We start from the raw sequence: 15,054 nt of genomic DNA on the forward strand, positions 1-15,054 counted from the left end.
TGGCAGGGACTATTCGTAACAGCCACAAATCTGGAAACTACCCACATGTCCATCAAGAATTAGGAAAGAGATTGGCCAATTTGAAAGCCCAAGATAATATAATCAAAGTGTAACAGAGATCCTGGCTGGGTAGCTCAGCTGACTGGAGCACCCTCCTGATACACCAACGTTGCAGGTTCGATCAGGGTGCATGCGGGAATCAACCAATGAATGCATGAATGAGTGGCGTCACATCACAGAACAATGTTTCTCTCTCCCCCTTCCTCTCTCTCTCTCTCTCTCTCTCTAAAAACTCAATAAATAAAAATTTTAAGCTTGAAAAAAACCCAAAATTGATAAATTATAAGATAGTCTCCCAATAAAATTCTATTTGGCAATGAGAATGACCTATAACTGCACACAACGTAAGAATCTCAGAAACATAATGTTAAATGAAAGACACCAGACACAGAAGAGTACTGTGGCATCCGGAAAATGACTTGCCAGGCGGGGTCCAATCAGGTTCTGTCTGCATGAGGCACAAAAGCTGGCAAACCTGTCTATGATGTTAGATGTTGGGATAGTGTCTACGCTTGGGGGCGAGTAGTGATGAGAAGATGCTCGCTGCACAGGTGTGTTCAGTGGGTGGAACTGCATGGAGCTGTGTGCTTAGCACTTTCTGCATATGTGATCCTTCAGAATTTGAAAGATACCCCCAAAACATGTCTGTGTTTTATTTTTCCTTTCCGCCTTCATCAGAGGGTTGGCCTTGTTTTTAGGCTTCCACCCTTGTGGTTGTAAAGTTGCTACCAAACGGCACACATCACCTCTTCACAGAGCTGCCTCTGAAGGTGGGAAATTGGGCGTTTTTCCCCTTGACATTTTCCTTTTAGTGAAGAGAGCAACCTTTTCCAGAAATCCTCCAGGGGATTTCTCCTCGGGTCCCATCAGTTACAGCTGGTCGTTTGTCCATATTCCAGCAGGGTGGGAGACTGGAAAAACAAGGTCTAGCCTGTCCAGCTCCTGTCTAGCCAAGAAAGGGTGGGAGACTGGTCATGTTCACCCCAGACAGCAAGAGCCACAGTGCTGCCGAGAGAGTTCGTCACGAGACAGACCCAGTGAGATATAGCTGAGGGCTGCGTGAGGGGAGAAGGTGACCCCAGCCTATCAGAGAGCCCATCCAGTGGGTGTCAGGAGGCAGAACTGAACTTGGGATCTAATCCCTAGTTCTGATTCTACTCTAACCGGCTGTGTTCCTGGGCAGGTTACTTCAGCTCTGGACCTGTTTCTGCATCGACAGCATGAGGAGACTGGACCAGATCCAAGGTCAGTACATCTTTTTTTTTTTTACAGAGACAGAGAGGGATAGACAGGGACAGACAGACAGGAAACGGAGAGATGAGAAGCATCAATCATTAGTTTTTTTCTTTGCGCGTTGCAACACCTTAATCAGGGGTCCCCCCAACTATGGCCCGCGGGCCGCATGCGGCCCCCTGAGGCCATTTATGCGGCCCCCACCGCACTTCCGGAAGGGGCACCTCTTTCATTGGTGGTCAGTGAGAGGAGCATAGTTCCCATTGAAATACTGGTCAGTTTGTTGATTTAAATTTACTTGTTCTTTATTTTAAATATTGTATTTGTTCCCGTTTTGTTTTTTTACTTTAAAATAAAATATGTGCAGTGTGCATAGGGATTTGTTCATAGTTTTTTTATAGTCCGGCCCTCCAGTGGTCTGAGGGACAGTGAACTGGCCCCCTGTGTAAAAAGTTTGGGGACCCCTGACCTTAATTGTTCTTTGATTGCTTTCTCATATGTGCCTTGACCGCGGGCCTTCAGCAGACCGAGTAACCCCTTGCTCGAGCCAGCGACCTTGGGCTCAAGCTGGTGAGCTTTTGCTCAAACCAGATGAGCCCTCACTCAAGCTGGCGACCTCAGGGTCTCGAACCTGGGTCTTTCACATCCCAGTCCGACACTCTATTCACTGCACCACTGCCCTGTCAGGCAAGGTCAGTACATCTTTGCATGAGACTTCATTACTTTGAGGTCCTCAGAAGGAGGACATGGAACTGCGTCTGTTGGTGGTTTTGAGGTTGGTTTGTTTCCTTCTGTAAGCACTTTTTGAAAGTTTACAGTCTTGGGGACGGGTCCCCAAAGGTGTCAATACAAACCATACTATGCAAGGTACAAACAAAGTACAAAGGACTGAGTCTCAGAAGCCCAGAGAAACACCCACAGAAGGGTCAGGAAAGGCTTCATAAGCAAATGGCATTTGAGAGAGATTGGAGGTGGGGTAAGGTGGGATTTCCAGAGGAAGAGTATTACAACCATGGGGGCGGAAAGAGGGGCTGGCTTCTGAGAGTAAGCAGAATATGGGCCTGGCAAGGTGGATTGGCACTGGAAATGCCAAGCAGAGGAGTTGCCTCGAACTCAGTGGGCTGTGGACAAGCCACTGGAGGGTTCTGCCTTGGATCCTCTGCTGAGGACGTGTGTGCACCACCCTTGGCTGGAGGGGGACAGCCAAATTTCTGCTCTGATTGCAACTCAGTGCCCTTTAACACATCAGTGTGGAGAAGGTACCGTGCGTGAGGCACTCGACAGGTGGAAATAATGATGAAGTAAAGTCAGACTGTGTCTTTAAGAGCCTTATAGTTTGTGGGCAAGGAAAAGAGAGAGAGGAGAGATTAGAAAAGGGGGAGATTAGACAAGGATGCTGTATGGAAAGCAGTCACAGCCGTCAAGTCCATGCACATGCAGGTTCCCACTGAATTTGGGCAGATGGTAAAGAAACAGTGGAGTCAAAAAATGGTGGGTCATTCCTTTATTAAAGTCTCACATCGGCCGACGAGCAAAACACAGGGAAAACACTTCCCTTTCTTTCAGTGGCTCTCAAAGCCCTGACACATTCTCCGGTTCCACAACCAGGAGAATCTTCTCTGGTTTCTCTTAGAATCAAAGGCCCCCACAAGCCTCAGTAGGGCTCCCGAAGCCCCACAGCTCTGGTTCCCCATCTGCACACCTTCTTCCCTGCCAACATGGCTTCTCTCTCCTTCTTCATCTGCTCTCTCTTTTCAAAACTTTCTGGTGCAAAAACCTCTCCTCCAGCCAACAGTAGCAAAACAATGGCCCTTCCCAAGCAGGAAAGTAATCCACAATTTGCAGTCAACTGCCCTGCTCTGAGGGCAAGCACACACATGGCTGCCCAGCACCATTTTTTAACAATAAAAGTGAGCAAACTCAAAAAATACAAATTTTACAAACTCATTTGCCTAACTGATGTTCAGAACCACAATATTTCACATGAGTTGTGAGAGAGCAACATGGGAGTCTTGGCAAAGTGCTCAGATCAGACCTTCCTCATGGGGATTCTGCCTGACCTTCCTTTCTATTTCTCAATGCTAGACTACTGTAAGCTTCTCAGGACGAGGGCCAGGCCTGCCTCGTCTTTGCATGGCCTGGGTCTAGCTCAGTGTCTGGCACTTGTTAGACATTCACTGAAAAAGGGGAGGGAGTGGAGAGGGAGGAAGGGAGGAATGGAGGAATGGATAAATGAACAAGTCTCCCGTATGTATCATCTGCTGAGGGTGCCTGTCTTTAAGTTCACCTACCCTTGCCTACCTTTGCTTCATGTTGTCCCTCTCTCTCACCCATGTTTTGTTTACCTCAGTTCTCCCTCCCTGGTGGTACCAGCCACATTGTCTTCCTGGACCCGGATTCTTTCAGAGATCAGAGTCTGTGCTGTATAATTTAAGCCCCCACATTCCTTGGAGGTGCTTCCTGTGTGCTATCATGTAAACTCTTTGAAGGCAGAGTCCCCTTCTTAAATGACTGCATCCTACACGATGCTGAGACTACACTGACTGTTGATTGGTTGGGAAATGAGGCCCACCACAGGAGAGGGCAGAAACTGACATCCTGGAGTGTCACCCGCTGTACTGGTGTTGCGTGGGCATTCACAAAGAGCCTGGATGGTGGAGCCTAGTGAAGGGAAAACTGGAGACAGAAGGGTTTTGCTTTCTGAGAACCTTTGACTCAGAGGCCTTGAAATCATGGCTCTCCCTCTCTGAGGACAGAAGAGGGGAAAGTGTGTGTCCTGCACCTGTGGGGTGGATGGAAGGATTGATGGAGGTGAAATTAAGCACTGGAGTGCACTGCCTGGAGAAGCCGGGAACCCTCCTCACTGAATGTCCTTAAAGGGGGATCACTAGCAAACTCAGGCTATTACTGGATGTGGCCTTCTCCCCAACTTCACTTTGTCAGAGTTACAGGCAAGAAAGGAGAGACCTTTGGGGTCAAATGTCCTAGAGGAACTGGCGATTTGCCCTTTTACTTTGTGATCTGACCAGCAAGTGAATGAGGTTCAGGGAGAGGAGCTGCCGCAGACTGACCAATGTTCCCATGTAAAGAAATGAGGAAGACTCTCATCACCATCCAGCTTGTCCCCCCAAGAATTCTGTATTCCATGGTCAGAAAATGACTCCCAGACCCTTTCAGACCTTGTGGTCAAAGGCTGGTACAACTTCTGCATTTGACTGGGTGCTCGCAGCAATTCATGTTTTCTGCAGAGGGGCTGCCTCCTTAACTAGATAGTCTGGGGCTAGTGTCAAGCCCAGTTACTTCTCTGGGCTCTCCTGAGAGGAAATGCTGATGTCCCCTGATTCAGTTCTTACAAGAACCCTGTGAAGTTGGTTCTAAGATTAACTCCCATTTTCCAGATAAAGCCACTGATACTCTGAAAGGTAGGCGGCACACCCAACATCTCCCAGCCTGTAAGAAGGCGTTCTTATCATGACACTCCATCGCCTAAGTGAACTGTATAGCTCGGTCTTTCCCTATCACACATTTATCCTGTGGAGAAATGTGCATTATCATGTTTCAGGGACAGACACACTAAGTCCAAACTTAGTATAGGGTAAATAAATCCATGGATGCATTTACAGTGGTTGCACTGTATGGAGTCCGTGAGAAAGATATGGAGTAAGGGCAGGGAGAATCTTTCTTTCAGGTCATTCATTGGGAGTCTACTGGGTATGTCCAGCCTTCATGGGACTTACAGTCCATGGCAAGAGGCAGACGTTAAACAACTAAGATTACAGTAAATCAATCCCAGTTTTGTTACCTGCAAATAAATGTATCAGGGAGCATTGCTCAGGTCCAAGGAAGAGCAATTTGGGTCCCCTGGAGGAAGGCCGGACTCTTAGGGGCAATGGGGATATATACATTTAGATAGGCAGAAGCAGAAGTTGAGACAAATTAAAAAGGCAGAAAGAGGAGGGAAACTGCTTCTCAGAAACAGAACTTGACCCAAAGGCCCCCGACTCTCCAGCCCCACTGCCTACTTACGGAAATCGGGAAAGAAAAAGCCAGAGAAGTGAGAGGGCAACTTGGGGGGCGGGGCGGCAGGGAGAGGTAGGAGAGACTGAGCTGGTGCGGAGGGAGTTAAGCAAAGCGGCCCGGCCTGGAAAGGGTTATTGAGGACGGTCTGGAGAGGAGCTGATGGGCCCGCCCACCGGGGAGCGGTGGGCGGGGTCTCACGGAGTTAGCCCTCGGATTGGTCGCGGGGCAGGCGTTACGCTAGGACGGTACCAACAGTTGGGAGCCGCTGAGGCGGGGGTGGGTGTGGGACAGCCGGCTCAGCTCCGAGAGAGGTGGCCAGGGAATGGCCAGGCCGGGGGTGGGCGGGAGCCGCAGTGGCAGCAGCGGCTGGGGGCGGTGAGCGGGGCGCCGGGCGGCCCCTCCCCGGAGGCAGCGGGGTGGCCGGGGCCGCACCGCAAGCTGGGCGTGAGCGGCCATGGAGCGAGCCTAGGGCCCCGCAGGTGAGCGGCGTGAGGGCGTGAGGGCGGAGGAGGTAGCACGCCTCCCGCCCCCTGGTGCCGCGCTTGGCCCGGTGGTGGCGCGCTAGGGGCAGGGGACCGCCTGGGGGCAGGGCGCTTCTCCGAGGGGCCAGCGCTGGTGCCCTGAGCGAGCGATCTCGAGGGGTCGCAGGCGGGTCCCAGAGGGAGAGCGGCCCGGGCGCTGTTCTTGGCCGGCTCCGAGGCAGGGTCCTGCGGGCAGTCGCGGCTGAAGGGACGTGGCTCCGGCCGGCGCGTCCTCAGCTCGCCTGCGGCGAGGGCCTTCGCCGGGGCCGCTTTGGGCCGCCCGGGGTCCCTCTAGTGACCAACCGTTGCGCCCAGACACGGTCCTCGGAGGAGACTGGCACTGGCGTCGCCCTCGTGTCCCACTGTGGTGGCCGGCGACGATCATGCGCCCGGGGGCCCACCTCGTGGCTGGGAGGCACGAGTGACCTGCAGGCCCCGGGCGGGAGGCGGGATGACTGTGCCCAGGGGCCCGTGGTCTCCTCGGCCGGGCACCCCACGCTGGCCCTCGGGCGCCACTTAAGGAAATGGTACGGCAGTCCAAAGTGGGTTGCGCTTGAGATTTCATTTCCGGGTGTGACGGCCCAGCGATTAAAAAAGAACCTGAGCGTTGCCATTAACGATGAATGCGGCCAGTTGTCAGGCTGCATCCTTGATTGTGGGTCTGACGAGAGTTTCATTCTAAGCAGGTTTCTGTTACCTGCACGTCTCCTGGTAGGAAGAGGAAGGGTAGAAAGAACTTGGAGGGAAAGTGGAGGGGACAGGGCATGATTACGCTTACTGAATTCTTAGCCCTTTAAATGGACGTTTCATCATTTGGGTGCTTGAGTAGTTTATAATTTGGAGAAATGAGAGTTGCTTGATACTCCTCCGACTTGAGTCTAGGATCCGTTATTAGTCTCATCTCCACCCAGCCGGCAGGTCTCCGGAGGTTTGATTTCTCACCTTGACAAGAAAGTAGGAATTGTGGGGTCGTTTAGCTTTTAACTTCATAAATATGTAGTTTAGTCGTTAGGGTAGCTGTTTCCTATTTATTTCTTTTCTTGTGTTGTAAATTACTGCATAAATTTCGTTGGAGTTGATTTGTTTTAATTGGGTTTTGAGACCTTAGTAGTGTGCTTGTGTATTACAAACATGCCTTGAGTTGATGCAGGACCTTTGAGCTAAGCCTTACAGCACTCCCACATTTATATTGTTATTTAGCATCAAGACATGTCTTTTAGACACTGAGGTACAGATATGAAGATGTTAGATTATTTGCCTGGACTCAGAGCCAATATAAGGTAGATTTCAAGTTAAACTAAGGTTTTGTTTTAAATCCATAACTTTTCTGAAGTTTATGAAGGTGTTGGACTTTGGCCCCTAGAGCCATACGGTGGACTCAGTTAGCAGGCGGGCCTTCCACACTTGAAAGTGCTTATCAAAGAATAAAAAAGCACAAGCAGGTGATTCGGACTCTCAGCCTCACAGTAAAGTGCAGGGGTAGCAATGGGTGGAGGTGAAAGATGAGGGGGACATCTGCAAGCTCATGGCATTCCTTCAGTGTGACATTCGTTTGTTCTGCTTGTTTCTCTGGAACCACTAGAAAAGTAGCTACGATTTGGTTAAAGAATGAAAACTTGAAAACACATGCCTTGCTTTTCCTTCTGGGTACTTTGAATTAGGGAACAAACAAATCAGTGTTTACTGTTTTTATCATCTGATCCTTTATGTCATAGAATTATTTTATATTGAATTGATAATTCCTTGACTTTTAGTCTGTTCTCTTGATTTCCATTTGTAGACTCCAACTCTTTCACACTGTCTTAAAGTTTCTGCTTTTTCTCTTTCCTGAATTTTGATTTTCTAAATGAAATTTTCTTTACTTATAGGGCAGGCTTCAGCTTCCCACACTGTGTGTGACCTGTCATTTCATTTGGTGTAAACCCTTATGCTAGACACTTCAGCAGTTGAACTGATAACTTTTTAAAGTTGTAATCACGGTGATTGTCTCTTGGTGATTGCCGCAATCACATACAGAATCGGGAGCCTGCTGTTTGTTTTCTGTGCCTATAGTTGCAAACAATAAAAAAGTAGACAGTCTTCTGAGGTTGTTGTCAGGTTTTGTAGATGGTTTTGTAGATGGGGTGGGAAGCACGGCCGCAATGAGGCAGTGCAGCTTGTTGTAATAACGATGATACCAACGGTGCATAACTCATAGCTGATGTGCTGGACATATTTGGTAGTTAAATGAATGAGTGGAAAACAGAATGAGGAAAGGGAAAATGCCTTTTATGCATATACTAAATTGTTTCATTTTTTTGTGTAAATAACAAAAGAAGCTAAGAAAATGTGTTTCAGAGCCCTGTTGAAAATATGCCATGGAGGTAGGTGTCTATAAATTGTGTTACTTGGTGGAGCTGCCTTGAGGTTAGGTTGTAGGACTGTAGAATGTTTCAGCCACCTGCAGCCTGGGGACAGCCTCGCAGACTTGACTGCTTCAGCCTTCTCTGCCTCAGCTAACAGAGTGGTGAGATTGGTAGTCAGTATTTTTGCATTAATGGAAAGGTAGCTTTTGATAATGAGCACACCGGTAACAATGACCCTGACTGTCGGTGTTCTTGCCCCTAATATTGGGAGTGGGAGAGGAGACATTCCTCCCCTCCCTGAAATGTTTCTCTAGCAGCTCCTCATTCCACACCTCTCTCTTTCCCTTCCTTGAACTGCCTCTGTAACCCCTAAGGACTAAGGAGTTCATTAGCATAGACAATGGTACACAACAGAAGACCTTACTTTGCAACTAAAACTAGTCTCTGACTTAACTTATAATGTCAACCTGACTGCCAGAGCCATCTAGGAGAGGCTATACAGCAAAGATCTAACTTACAATTTTATCTTTCTTACCCAGAAACATAAGAGGAAAGCCCTGGCTCTGAACCTGATGAATCTTGGGGCTGCATCTGTCATCCCAGTATAAGAAATGGAGACTGATGGAGAAAAGAGATACTAAGCTTTGGGGTGTGTTTGGAGTCTGTACTTTCTGGTATGGTAACAACCTATGGAGGGGGAGGGTGTTAATTTGGATACATTTTAAAAAGAGGTCAAGGAATGTGAAATTGTGCAAGTGCAACAGAACCATATGAAGTGCTGACTTTCTGCTTTATGTACCTCATTTATCTACTGTTAGGGAATAAAGTATTACTTGCAAATTCTTATTTTAACTACACTTTCTATGGAAAAATTTTACAGTGTATTATATGTTTTGTTTGCTTTTTAGCCAATATAGTTTAACCTTTGTTCTGTTGACTTAAGGTCATCACTAGCATCCATTTCCGACAATGGAGAGGGGCTTTGAGGTGGTTGGTATATGTAGGTTGTTTGCCCCATCTGCTTGTTGAATTCTTGAAGATGCTTTTAGTAGTCAGTTCATCTCTTTCAGAAGTGGGAAGCTCTGCTATCCTCTTTTTAGTTTGCAGCTTCTGGATTTCTGTGGAGTAGCAACCCAGTTAACTGCTTCCTGAAAGAGACTGGACAACAGCTGGCCAGGCCTAGTGAGGAGGGGCTGCAGCCTCTTTATTAAAGGGGAACTTCCTAACCACTTTGGTTGCCCAGATACCTTTTGTTTATTTCTTGTTTCTTACCCTTGGTTGAGGTAGTAAGCTTGCACTCTGTATGGGTGCATTTATGTTTCTGTAGTCCTTTCTGCAGAAGAAGGAAAATGAAGTGGAGGTACTAGTGTTTGTTCTCATTTCAGAAAGCTTTGCCAATACTACTTGGAGCTCCGGTTCCTCCAGCCCTGCCTTGTATCACTCCTGGGCAGTGTCTTGGACCATCTCCAGTGTTCCTCTTAGCTTTTCCAGATCATCTTTACTCCCAGTCCCAACCAGTGCCAGCAACCAAGTGGACAATGGCATTGCTTTAAAAGCTAGAAGGGAATACAGAAGGCAGCAATTTAAAATTGAGTGTACAAAATTGGTGTACATAATTCCTATTTCAGCATTTTGTTTTTTACTGTCCAGTATATCTGGATTCATTTTAGGACTTAGTTTCCCTCTGTAAAAAGAAGCCGTCGGCCCTGGCCGGTTGGCTCAGCGGTAGAGCGTCGGCCTGGCGTGCGGGGGACCCGGGTTCGATTCCTGGCCAGGGCACATAGGAGAAGCGCTCATTTGCTTCTCCACCCCCCCCCCTTCCTCTCTGTCTCTCTCTTCCCCTCCCGCAGCCAAGGCTTCATTGGAGCAAAGATGGCCCGGGCGCTGGGGATGGCTCCTTGGCCTCTGCCCCAGGCGCTAGAGTGGCTCTGGTCGCGGCAGAGCGACGCCCCGGAGGGGCAGAGCATCGCCCCTGGTGGGCAGAGCCTTGCCCCTGGTGGGTGTGCCGGGTGGATCCCGGTCGGGTGCATGCGGGAGTCTGTCTGACTGTCTCTCCCCGTTTCCAGCTTCAGAAAAATACAAAAAAAAAAAAAGAAGCCGTCAATAAACTGAGAGCTGGAGAATTCTTATAACCCGAAAGGTCTCCTTGCTCTTGCTATACATACTCTGTTCATTCAACAGGCTTTTTTCGAGTGCCTCTCATGTGCCCTGTACTGTGCTGGCTTCCCAGGAAATGCAAAGAGAATAAAACCTATCCCCTGTCCTTAAGAAACTCACAATGGTAAAGGAGACAGGCACACCATAAAAGAGTGAGTGTGTGTGTGTGTGTGTGTTTATATGTGTATATTCAAGGGATCATGGCTGGAGGCACTCAGCTATAACTCAGCACAGACCTGCTTGAGGTTCTGTTTCTAAACTGATTTGTGGCCTGTCAGCTTGACCCCCCTAAAACATTAGATTAAAAAATATGATGTGTTATTGTTATATAAAGTTTATATACCTTTCCAAGAACTGTAGTGAACTGAACAGTAAAGACGGAAAACATGAAAATCTGAGGGATAATGTTATATTACTTGAAATTTGGTATTTCCATACTATATAGGAATTACATTCTGTAACAGCCTTAAATGGTTAGACACTGACAATGGAATAGTGAAGTACCTGGAACTTAGGAAGGTTCATTATTCCTGGCCCATTTGAAGCAATGCAAATTCTTCGGCATTTCCCGAGTTTCTACATCAATGAACACTGCCTGTGTTGGCTTTTTCAGAACAGATCTCACGAATGTTATGAACTAAAGATTTTTTTTTCTTTTCATTTTTCAAGGAAGAGGGTTAGAGGATTGCCCTAAATCAAGGTTTAAATGGGACATTGCAGGAATTGAATTTTTTTCAAAGAGAGAACAAAGACTAGTGTCTATTTCGTTGTTACTCTCATACCCAGGGAGAAAGGCTGCCTTAATGTTTCATTGATGCCCAGTTATCTTCCTTCATAGGGAGCTGTTAGAGGATTTCACCTATGGGATTCTGAGTTGATAGATATGAATAGTGTAAGCGGAAATGAAAACAAAATCTAACACTCAGACCAGTTTGGACTGCATGGGAGTTAGATTGTGTATGTCTGTGGTGTTGTTACTCTTAAGGCTTACGAGCTGAAGAACATGAAAAGCTGTCATTATTAAAACACAGAGCTGTAAAACACACACACACATCATAGAGCTATGGAGAGTATTACGCTAAAGTGAAATAAACCAGGGAAAGAGAAGTACCATATGATTTCACTCATATGGAATCTAATAAACACAATAAAATAGAAACAGACTCACAGATAGGAAGAACAGACTGACAGCTGTCAGAGGGGATAGGGGTTGGGGTCCTGGGTGAAAAAGGTGAAGGGATTAAGCAAAACAAAAACAAAACCCAACCCAACTCACAGACACAGACAACAGTGTGGGGATTACAGGAGGGAAAGGGGGTGGGGGAGGTAGAAGAGGGTCAAGGGGGATAAGTGGTGATGGAAGGAGCCTTGGGGTGGTGACCACACAATACAGTATATGGATGATGTACTATAGAACTGTATACCTGAAACCTGTATACTTTTATTAATGTCACCCCAATAAATTTAATAAAATATAAAATGGAGCTAAAGCTAATTTTCTCAACTGAAGAATATTGTGAAAGTCATTCTTCCAACATTTTTTGTGAGGTGGAATGAATTCATGCTTTCCAGTTGTTGCAGTTAGATTGAATATAGTAGACTTGAACTTGGCAGAGGAGGGAAACAGATTGGTCAAATTAGTGACGTAACCTCCCAGTCTTGCACTTCACGTGGTACCCACTCTGAAGAGTCCTACTTGCTCTGAGTCTTCCTGCTTCTCAAATTTAGGAAAGGGTTTGGTTCAGAGATATAGGACTACTTTCTCTCTTAGTAATACACCTAGTGTATCTAGCCCCTGACTGTACTCCAGAAGGCTGCCTAACCAGTCAGGGTTATTTGCTTTGTCTTCTCTCGTCTCAGGAAATCATCTTTGGGTTTTTGATACGGTGATAATGACTAACAAGCAATTACTATGGGTTGTCCAGGCTCTGATTGAACACAGTACATGTGATAATGCCATTCATTCTTAATAACACTTGTGAGTTAAATAATAGTGTTCTTATTTTTCATATGAGGAAACCAAGGCCCAGAATGGGTAGACATTAAATCACTTTCACAAGTCTCACAGTAGGTGACCAGCAGACATTCAGAATCCAGCGCATATACCCTCAACACCCTTACCCCCTTTGCTACAGATGAGTTTATATTCAGCATAGGAAGGTGAATTCAGAAGCCATTTCTTTCTTTTTTTTTTTTTTTTGCATTTTTCAGAAGCTGGAAACGGGGAGGCAGTCAGACAGACTCCCGCATGGGCCCGACTGGGATCCACTCGGCACACCCACCAGGGGGGATGCTGTGCCCATGGGTGGGGGGTCGCTCTGTTGCCACCAGAGCCACTCTAGCGCCTGAGGCAGAGGCCACAAAGCCATCCCCGGTGCCCAGGCCATCTTTGCTCCAAGGGAGCCTCAGCTGCGGGAGGGGAAGAGACAGGAAGGAGAGGGGGAGGGGTGGAGAAGCAGATGGGCACTTCTCCTGTGTGCCCTGGCCGGGAATCGAACCCGGGACCTCCGCACGCCAGGCCAACGCTCTATCACTGAGCCAACTGGCCAGGGCCAGAAGCCATTTCTTAAGTCGAGAATTACAGGGAAAGGAAAGCCATAGGCAGATGCTGATTAATGTTATTTGGTATATGTTGTTGTTTTATTTGAAGATGAAAAAGAGGTGTGTTATCCTGTGGTGGTGGGCAGCCGGTGGCAGTGTGGGGTGGGCTGGTTTCCTGAAGATAGTTGGGGTTTATCGGGTGATAAACACAGATGCCATTTGGTATTGGAGGTTTTGACTTCCTAGATAGAAGCACACAGTGTTAAGTGGGAAGGTTTCTGAATGCTCTTGATTTTCCTTATAGTAATTGCTACAGAGAACCAGGCGAGACTGCTTGATTTCTAGGGGGCTGCTAATAATAATATATAGCACAGTGCTCTTAATAATATAGCACAGTGCTCTAATGTCACTACCAATTAAAAAGCAAAAGGACAGTATAGCCCAGGGTAAAAGTGTGCATGTTTCTTTTCTTTTTTTGTAAAGGGCTGTGGTTTTTGCTTTAGTTTCTGCTTTGGCTGAAATATAAAGTTTAGGCTTTATAAACTGGGCATGTGTTGTTGAGTGAGTTTAGCCTTAACTGCTGAAGTATATAAGTGTATTTTGTGATCTAGTTGAGATCCTGTTTGTTTTCTTGTTACCTTAAAGAGTCCTTAATTATGTGTCTTTCTAAACATCTATAATGAAGAGAAATAGAAATGGCATATAACTATCATAATGAGTTTATTACTCTATAAGGCATAAATAATTAAGAATATGACAACAGTTTATTTATTCAATCTTTATTTATAGTTAATGGTGAATTTAATGTTTCCCTTCTTCCTGAGGGGATTGTTTTTTGTCACATAATCTATTTCCCTATGTGTTCTCCCACAATAAATTTTAATTTCCCCAAAATAGTTGATATGGACCTAATAGATGTGAGAATGTTGGATTTTACAAACTACTCTTAAAAATGGATGGCTTAAGACAACGATTAAAAAAATTAAAAAAAAAATTTTTTTTTTTTTAGGTGAGAGAAAGGAAGATAGAAAGGCAGACTTCCACATACGTCCCAACCGGGATCCACCCATCCCATCTGGGGCCATGCTCTCAAATGAGCTATTTTTTAGCTCCTGAGGCAGAGGCTGCACAGAGCCATCCTCAATGCCCGGGGCGTCGTGCTCGAACCAATCGAGCCATGGCTGCAGGAGGGGAAGAGAGACAGTGAGAGAGGGGGAGAGAGAGAAGGGTGGGGGAGAAGCAGATGGTCACTTCTCCTGTGTGCCCCGACCAGGAGTCAAATCAGGAAAGTGCATATGCTGGGCAGATGCTCTGTCCACTGAGTCAACCAGCCAGGGCCAAGTCAGCAACTTGTTATTTCTTTCTTTCTTTCTTTTTTTTTTTTGCAACTTGTTATTTCTTATTATCATGTTTGTCAGCAGCCCTGCTGTTGTTTTGGGTTTTTTCCCCCCACATGATATGGGCTGATCTCGCATGTGTGGCTGTATCAGTTGGCACCTTTTTGTGTGGGGGGTGGGAAAGGGAAGAGAGATGAGAAGCATTAACTTGTAGTTGCGTCACTACTAGTTGGTCATTGCTAGCTTCTCGTTTGTGCCTTGACAACGGGGGAGGCTCAAGCTGAGCTAGTGACCCCTTGCTCAAGCCAGCGACCTTGGGCTTCAAGCGGCGACCTGGGGGTCTTGAATCTTGGACCTCAGCGTCCCAGGTTGAAGCTCTATCTTCTGCGCCACCACCAGCCAGGCAACTAGCCCCTTAATCAGAACTGTAATGCCCTTGATGGATTCGTTTCTGTGCTTGGCACCTCAGCTGGGTGGCCAGAAGAGCCAGGGGCTGGCCAGGATCTCTCTCCATAGAGGTCTCATCATTCAGTCATCTAGCCCAGGCTGCTTTACATAGTGGTTTGGTCCCAAGTGGAAGCTGCCAGGTCTCTTAAGGCCTGAGCCCAGAACTGACACAGTTACTTCCACAGCATTCTGTTGGTCCAAACAGGTCACAAAACCAGCTCAGATTAGGGGGGGGGGGGATTGATTTTACCATTTGATGGGAGTTGTTTGTTGGTGTCTATCTTTGTAGACAATCAAAAACTCGTAATGAAATTCAAGTCCTTATCTCTTAATGCTCACCAAACCTTCAGAGGTTTGCTGAAACCAACAGTTACCGAAGAAGTTTGTAAAGGG

The 15,054-nt window shown here is 46.9% G+C and overlaps 1 protein-coding gene across 8 annotated transcripts in view; it reads left to right on the top strand.

Annotated features, from left to right (window-relative positions):
* The first annotated feature begins 5,612 nt into the window (after positions 1–5,612).
* The window catches only part of FAM20B (FAM20B glycosaminoglycan xylosylkinase), a 38,651-nt gene continuing 29,209 nt past the window's right edge, over positions 5,613–15,054 (top strand). The window contains exons 1-2 of one of the 8 annotated variants that reach the window (XM_066361634.1): positions 5,613–5,792; positions 8,719–8,853. The gene's annotated coding sequence lies outside the window, so the exon portion shown is untranslated. Of the gene's footprint in view, positions 5,793–5,927; positions 6,362–8,178; positions 8,198–8,718; positions 8,854–15,054 lie in introns of those variants that run through there. The other 7 variants (XM_066361630.1, XM_066361625.1, XM_066361627.1 and 4 more) reach the window with 7 other exon arrangements.

Source organism: Saccopteryx leptura, chromosome 2 (genome assembly GCF_036850995.1).
Source record: "Saccopteryx leptura isolate mSacLep1 chromosome 2, mSacLep1_pri_phased_curated, whole genome shotgun sequence".
NCBI classification, from domain to species: domain Eukaryota; kingdom Metazoa; phylum Chordata; class Mammalia; order Chiroptera; family Emballonuridae; genus Saccopteryx; species Saccopteryx leptura.